This window comes from Dipodomys ordii, unplaced genomic scaffold (assembly GCF_000151885.1).
Source record: "Dipodomys ordii isolate 6190 unplaced genomic scaffold, Dord_2.0 Scaffold107, whole genome shotgun sequence".
Lineage (NCBI taxonomy): Eukaryota > Metazoa > Chordata > Mammalia > Rodentia > Heteromyidae > Dipodomys > Dipodomys ordii.
Window position 1 is genome coordinate 2,676,116 of NW_012267323.1, and position 8,007 is coordinate 2,684,122.

The following is an 8,007-nucleotide window of genomic DNA, read 5'->3' on the forward strand; positions in this document are numbered from 1 at the left end:
TTGCAGTCACTGCTTCTGTACTTCCAGGCATTTGAGAGTTTCCTGCCACTTTGGGGGTACCACCTGGTCCCCCCCCACAGTCGGTCTGGCCCTGCACCTGCTTCAGCTGCTCCCGCCGCCCGGTCTGCTGCTCCTTCTTGGAGCTCAGCTGCTCAGGGGACACCAGGTACTGTTCCCAGGTGGCTCTGAGCCCCTGCAGCGTGGCTCTCTCTTTCCATTCCTCTCTCTTCTCCTCTGAGCCGTCCAGCTGCTCCCGCAGATGTGTCTTCACCTGCTGCTCTGAGTCCAGGATGCTGGCCAGCTCCTCCTCCTCACCGCTCAGCCTGTGGAGAGCGTCCCGCACAGGGCCAGCTGTTCCTTCGGCTCTTGGTCACGCACACGCGTGCATCGCGGGGTCTCGGGGATCTCCTGCTGATCCTCGGCCTTCTCCAGTCTCCACAGTCGCTCCTGCTGCTCTCTTTCTCCCATGGATCCTGCAGGTCTGTCTTCTCCTGCTTCAGTGGTTGGATCGTGGCACCGAGTTCCAGGTTTCTTCTTTGGCTGCGGTCCAGGGCGGGCACCACGTGTTGGTAGCAGCTCTGCAGATCCTTGGTAAAGGACTCTGCACACCTTCAAAAAGTCAGCATGTAGCACTATTTTTGAAGCATTCAGCACACATCACCCTTTGAAGGACTCAGCACATAGCACCCTTCGAAGGACTGAGTACATAGCACCTTGTGTAAAGGACTCAGCACACAGCACGCTTCAAAAAACTCAGCACATAGCACTCTTTCTGGATGACTCAGAACATAGCACCCAGTGGGAGGACTCAGCACACAGCACCCTTTGAAGGACTGAATACATAGGACCCTGTGTAAAGGACACACAGCACCCTTTGAAAAACAGCTTGTCCCATTCTTCTCAAGGACTCAGCACCTAGCACCCCATGGAAGGACTTAGCACACAGCACTGTTTAAGGTGCTGTCTTCAGTATCACTATTCTTTCAGAAGCACTTCACAAATCGCACAGGCTCACACTTTGCTCTCCTGTATTCTATGTGGGAGGGTCAGCTGGGGGGCTTGAACTCAGAGCTTGGGGGTGCAGTCCCTGGGCTCTTTGGCTTACCGCTAGAGCTCTACCACGTTGAGCCACAGCTCCGCTTTCGATTTTTGGTGTATTTATTTGAAAGGCCTATGGAGATGGGGAGGTCCAGGTCAGGGCGTCCCCGAAAGAAAGGCTCTGAGCTTGGCCTGGAACTGACCTCTGCCTTCCTTGTGCCCCTGGGAGCCGGGCCTCCTGGAGCTCTCTAGGCCTAGGCTGGAAAACACCTGTTCTGGCCTCAGCCATCAGCAGAGAAAAAATAGTCAGCTTGACTCTGGCCAATTCCCCAAGCCGAACACTAGAGGGCATGGGCACCGGGGCTGACAGTAAAAGGAACAAATAAAGTGTCAAAAAGAAAAATTCAGCACCATTTGAAGGATGGAGTACATAGCACCCAGTGTAAAGGACTCAGCCCATGGCACACTTTGAACAACTCAACATGTAACACTCTTTTCCAGGGACTCAGCACATAGCACCCCGTGGAAGGATTCGGCACACAGCACCCTTTGAAGGACAGTACATAGCACCCTGTATAAAGACTCAGCACACAACACACTTTGAAAATCTCAGCACGTAGCACCCTTTCAGAAGGACTTAGCACATAGATCCCTGTAGTAGGTCTCAGCACACAGCACCTTTTGAAGAGCTAAGTTCATACATAGCACCCTATATAAAGGACTCAGCATGCAGCACGTTTGAACAACTCAGCACAGAGCACTTTTGGAAGGACTCAGCACTAAACCTGTGGAAGGACTCAGCACCCAGCACCCTTTCAAGCTCTGAGTACATAGTGCCCTCTGTAAAGGACTCAGCACCCAGCATACTTTAAAAAAGTCAGCACATAGCACTCTTCTGGAAGGACTCAGCACACAGCACCATTTGAAGGACTCAGCACTCTTTGAAGGACTGAGGACCTAGAGCCTTGTATGAAAGACTCAGCTCACAGCCCGCTTTGAGAGACACAGCACAGAGCACACTTTTTGGAGGACTCAGAACATAACACCCCATGGAAGGACTCAGCACACGGCACCCTTTGAAAAACTCAGCACGTAGAACTCTTTTTGAGGACTCAGCACACAGCACCCCGTGGAAGGCTCAGCACACAGCACTGTTTGGCGTGCTTTCTTCAGTATCACCGTTCTTGCAGAAGGACTTCCCAAATCATAAGTTCACATTTTGTTCTCCTGGGTTCTCTGGCGAAGAGTCAGCCAGGGGCTGGAACTCAGAGCTTGGGGGTGCAGTCCCTGAGCTCAAAGGCCTTAACGCTGACCCGAAAGGCCGAGCTCGGCCTGGAGCGGTCCTTTCCCGGCCTTGTGCCCTTGGGAGTTGGGCCTCCTGAAGCTTAGTCACCCTAGGGAGGAAGACACCTGTTCAGGCCTCAGCCACCCATAGGAAAAGTCAGCATAGCCCTGGTCACTTCACCAAACTGAACGCTAGAGGGCGATAGAACCCCACAATGGGCACTGGGGCTGGCTATGAAATAATTTAATTATTTCATTAATAAATGAAAAGCTGTTCCAGACTGCGGTTTTACATTGTTTTTTTTCCTTGTTACAACATGAAAAAATATTTTTATAGAGTTCCAGAGATGTCTATACATGATTCAGTTATATACCAATTCCTGGATATTTATTATGCCTCCATGTAATTGATATTATTTTAATCCTTAATAAACTGTGAGTTAAATCAGTGTCCCAAAATCATTGCGTCCATGTAATTAATAGTATTCTTTTAATGCTTCATCAACTATTAATGAAAATCAATCAGCATCCTAGGATGATTGCATGTAGTTTTAGACTAGACCAATGTACAAACTACTCTTTCAACCATGAGTCTGCTCACATTCTATCGGTATTCCTCGGTCATGGGGCTTGAACTCGGCCTGGGTGCTGTCCCTGTGCTTTTCAACTCAAAGCAAGTGCTCTACCACTTGAGCCACAGCACCACTTCTGGTTTTCTAGTGGTTTATTGGAGATAAGAGTCTCACGGGGGCTGGGAAGGGGCTCAGTGGTAGAGCGCTTGCCTTGCATGCCTGAGGCCCTGGGTTCGATTCCTCAGCACCACATAAGCAAAAAGAAAAAAGCCGGAAGTGGCGCTGTGGCTCAAGTGGTAGAGTGCTAGCCTTGAGCTGAAGAGCTGAGGGACAGCGCCCAGGCCCAGAGTTCAGGCCCCACGACCGGACCCCCCACCAAAAAAAAGAGTCTCACGGATGTTCCTGCCTGGGCTGGCTTTGAACCTCGATTTTCAGATCTCAGCCTCCTGAGTAGCTAGGATGACAGGTGTGAGCCACCGGCTCCCGGCTTGACCACAGATTCTTGATTCTTCTACCTCAGAGCCTGCGGATGACATATGTGCATCTCTACATCATAACACTGTGGAGGTCACAAGTTTAATGGGTCTTCATGATCACTATGAGCTCTGGTCTGGTAGCCCTACATCAGGAGGCATAACCAGTTACTTCCTGTCTTCTAGCTTAGCAGTAAGACTTAAGACTTGACCGTCTTAAGGTTTTTGAAAGTTGTGCTCATCCAAATGCCTTTTTTCTTTAACCCTCCCGGCCCCTGGCCCTCTCTGCTTCCTTTAGTCCCAGCCTTCGGGATGCTGAGGTCAGGAGACTTAATGATCCTGAATCTCTAGGATGAAAACCTGGTCTCTGAACAAATACACCTTCAAAAAGCAGGCCAGTCGGGTGCCAGTGGCTCACGCCTGTCATCCTAGCTACTCAGGAGGCTGAGATCTGAGGATCGCAGTTCAAAGCCAGCCTGGGCAGGAAAGTCTATGAGACTCTTCATCTTCAGGGAACACACCGAACACTCTGAAGTGGCTCAAAGTGTTAGAGCGCTAACCCTTGAGCGACAGAGTTAGGGACAATGCCCAGGCTGTGAGTTCAAGCCCCATGACTGACAGAAAAGAAAGCAAGCAAAGAAAGGAGACATGAGAAAGCTGAAGAGTGTGGGGGTAGGGGGGGGGATCCAGGCCGCGTGGAGCAGTTCCCACTGTGGCCTCTAGGTGGCGGCACAGGTCCGTGCCATTGACCAGCACGGTGATCCTATGCGGTTCAAGGTGGTGGTTCTGGGGCGGGGTGGGGGGACGGTCTGTCTGTGTCTACCCGGTTCCAGGTCCTGCATTCCGACCCTCCCTCCACGATCAAGCTGGAAAGTGGCCTCCAGATTAGGGAGGGGGTGGCACACACTAGTAACCCCACCATCTGGGAGGCTGAGGAAGGAGGATCTGAGTTGGAGGTCGAGCTGCAGTCAAACGCTCTGCGTCCCCCCCCAAATCCGCCCGATGCATAATCACGCAGGGAGAGTCTGTCCGCACTGCTGTGTGTTTAGGAAAACGGATGGATTTAATTTTTTTATCAGCCAAAGGAGGAAAATGTAATCTTTCTGAACGTCTCTAATATAACAAAGCGGCATAATTAGTTTCTCTGGAAACAGGCAGAATGTTCGAGAATAATAAATCACTTGCTCCTTCCGCACCTTCCCTTGGATGGAGAGAGATTTCCCTCCTGTGGGGCTGGGAACAGGACAGGCTGTGGAAGTTCAAGCCCCAGGACTGGCCAAAGAAAACCCCCCAGAAAAACCTTTATTGGAAGGGGGCTGGACGGGTGGTGCAGCCTTAGTCCTGGGAAAGACAAGACTCCAGCCAGGCTGGGATTCGAACTCGGGACAGGATGTCAGCTCTGCCCCCTCTCCATGGGCGTGGGATGAGGGGACTCTGTTCTTCCACACTTCACCCCCTTTGTTCTTGCCTTCTAAGATGCCCCCCACTTTGCCCTGCGGGTGGGAACAGGGTTCTGGGGGACTCTGGGGTGCCTGGAAGGGGGGGGTGCAGCTCGTGAGGCGGGGCGGGGCGGGCAACAGCTGTTCCCTCCGCAGAAGCTATTTGATAATATTGCCAGAGCTTTTACCACAATCCCATTTCTGCAGAATCTTCCGGGCTAATTGGAGCTGTCTCTTTCTTATTAAACAGAAAGGTGATAAAAATGTGTGTGGAGGGTTGAAGAGCGGTACCTCTTGGCTGCTCTGATTGTTATGACAAGGAGAATATTCCAGAAGCCCTGTGCGGCAGCGGTGGGCTGGGAGGGACAAGAGTCCTGTAGTGGGGCTGGGCCAGGTGGAAGGGGAGTGGGGAGGGGTGGGGAGGGGTCGGGGTGCCAGGAGGGGCTCTGGGTCGTCTGTCCCCTGTGGTCCCCCGTGCAGCCTGGGCTTGAAGAATGGCAGCCTTGTGCAGAACAATCACTCAGCGACCCCTCGGGCTGCTGTGACAGATCTGTCCATCAGCCAGGCCTCTGACTGGGGGGAATTCGCATAATTTACCCAGAAGCAGAGAGAGAGGGGGGGGCGTCCAATGAAGGGAGCCCGCCCGGGAGCTGATGAACCTCTAGGGCCTCAGCTTCTCCAGAGGATGGGTGAATGCGTAGGGTGATCTGGGAGACAAGGTTCTCTGCCCCAGCCATACACCAGGACTGGGAAACCGTCAGCTTGGGAAAGGTTTCATTCAAGGTCACCCTGGCAGGGTGAGGGCAAATCATTGCTCAGATTCCTTAGGCTGAAGTCTTCTGTCCCGTGTGTGTGTGTGCGTGTGTGTGAGTGAGTGTGTGTGTGTGTGTTCTGAGACAGGGTGTGCATCTGGTTCTTCTCTGTGAGTTTTGGGATTCCCCCTCACCCCCCATCAGAAGAGACCCATGCCAAACTAGCATGTATTTGTGCTCCACATTGAAATGTAGTTTAAAAAGAATCCCCTAGTGCTTCAATATATGTTTTATGTCAAGTATGAATGATCTGATCTGAGAGCTGAAGATCACAGTTCAAAGCCAGCCTGGACAGAAAAGTCCCTGAGATTCCCCCCCCTTTTTTTTTTGGTCCGGTCCTGGGGTTTGAGCCTCTTTGGGTCAAGGCTATATCTCTCTACTGCTCGAGCCACAGCATCATGTCCAGTTTTCTCTGAGTAGTTGATTGGAGCTAAGAGTCTCCCAGGCTTTCCTGCATGGCAGCTGGCCTCGAACTTCGATCCTCAGATTGCAGCCTCCTGAGTAGCTAGGAAGACAGGCCTGAGCCTCTGGCACCCAGCTCTATGAGACTCCCATCTCCAATTAACACCACACACACACACACACACACACACACACACAGAGTAGGTAGCCGTGGCGCTGTGGCTCAAGTGGTAGAGCGCTCGCCTTGAGCTGAAGAGCTGAGGGACAGTGCCCAGGCCCAGAGTTCAAGCCCCATGACCGACAACATTGAAAAAGACGCTGGAAATGGAACTTGTGGCTCAGGTGGGAGAATGTCAGCCTTGAGCTCAAAAGCTTGAGGACGGTGCCCAGGCCCCGTGTTCGAGCCCTGGAATAAAAAGACAGATGGACGCATACACACGGATATGATCACAGAGCCAGAGATGGCATCAGTGGCAATATCTGTGAAGAGACAGTTCCGCTCGCTAGGGGAGCTTCCCTGCCTCAGTTTCCCATAGACCCACTAGGCCCCAGGACCTGGGCCTCTGCCTTCTTGTGCTCTCTTCCTTTGATCATATATTGTTTGGGGGGGGGTCTGTATGGTTTGGGGCCTATCGGCAATCCCTGGTCAGGTCTTCAAAGGCTGGTTCATGTCAGGGTGGGGGAGAAGACGCAGAAATGGTGAAATCCGTCTCGTGAACCTTAGCTTGCCGGGATGGGAGGAGGGTCCAGAGACAAACTAGAACAGTGATCAAGCAGAGATCAGCCTGAGGCCTGTTTCTAGTCCCCCCCCCCCATGCTTTTCAATCCCAGGGGTCACTCTCCCTAGTACTCTGTCATCTGCATAGGGGAGGGCGAACTCCAGGGTCTACTCGAGTAGAAGCCTCCCTGCCAGTGCCTTGATTTTAGGTTTTACACGGCCATTCACGCCCTTCTCACTTCACCAGAGGAAACTGAGGCTTGAGAGGCAGGCTGACCAGCTGAGGAATTGAAACTGACAGCAGACCCAGTCTTCTGCCAGGAAACTGGCCTCTGCCAGGAAACTGGCCTCTGGGGCCTCCCGCACAGAAGTGATTAGGTCGTGTAGGGGTGAGCTGTCTGGTTGAGACCAGTGAGTCTCCACTAGAGGCTCTGGGTTGGCAGAGCCTCCAGTGCTGCCCTGAACTTCACAGCCCACCTTGAGAAGTGACTTCCTGCCATCCTCAGACCCCTTAAAAGGTGGTGTGCCTATGGGGACAGACCCCGGTTCCCGCCTAGAGAAACAGAGAAAAGGCCCTGGTCCTTTCTTTCTTTCTTTGGTTGGTCATGGGGACTGGACTCTGGCCCTCAACCCTTTGGAGCCACAGCTCCACTTCTGGCCCAGGCTGGCTTTTGAACTGTGATCCTCAGCCCTCAGCCTCCTGAATAGGCTTGAACCATGGGTGCCTGGCTGGAAACAGCATTCTTTTCTTTCCTTTTTTTTTGTTTTTGGTCAGTCGTGGGGCTTGAACTCTGGGCCTGGGTGCTGTCCCTCAGCTCTTCAGCTCAAGGTTAGCACTCTACCACTTGAGCCACAGCGCCACTTCCGGCTTTTTCTGCTTATGTGGTGCTGAGGAATCGAACCCAGGGCCTCATGCATGCAAGGCAAACACCCTACCACTGAGCCACCTTCCCAGCCTGGGCCCTGGTCCTTTCTTTCTCCCAGGGGCTGGGTATCCCCCTCCCCTCCCCAGCGCACACACACATCCCCACTGCTGGCAGAGGTCTGTGTGTGTGAACACTGCTGCCTTCCAAGTCTGCTTGGAATCTGTCACTCTCCCTTGAAACCTGTGACTCCAGCCTGCAAGCAGCTGAAGGTCGAGCTCTCCCTCACACACACACACACACACACACACACACACACACACGTGTGCACAAACACACAGGGTGTACCTGCTTGGTGTATGGGGTGGAGGTGGATGGAGGGGAGATTCGATCCCTGGGGGGGGGG

The 8,007-nt window shown here is 52.9% G+C and overlaps 1 protein-coding gene across 1 annotated transcript in view; it reads left to right on the forward strand.

The window, feature by feature from the left end:
- Positions 1–8,007, forward strand: part of Cacna2d2 (calcium channel, voltage-dependent, alpha 2/delta subunit 2) — a 97,169-nt gene continuing 89,162 nt past the window's right edge. The window contains exon 1 of the mRNA XM_013028237.1: positions 1–166. The gene's annotated coding sequence lies outside the window, so the exon portion shown is untranslated. The remainder of the gene's footprint in view (positions 167–8,007) is intronic.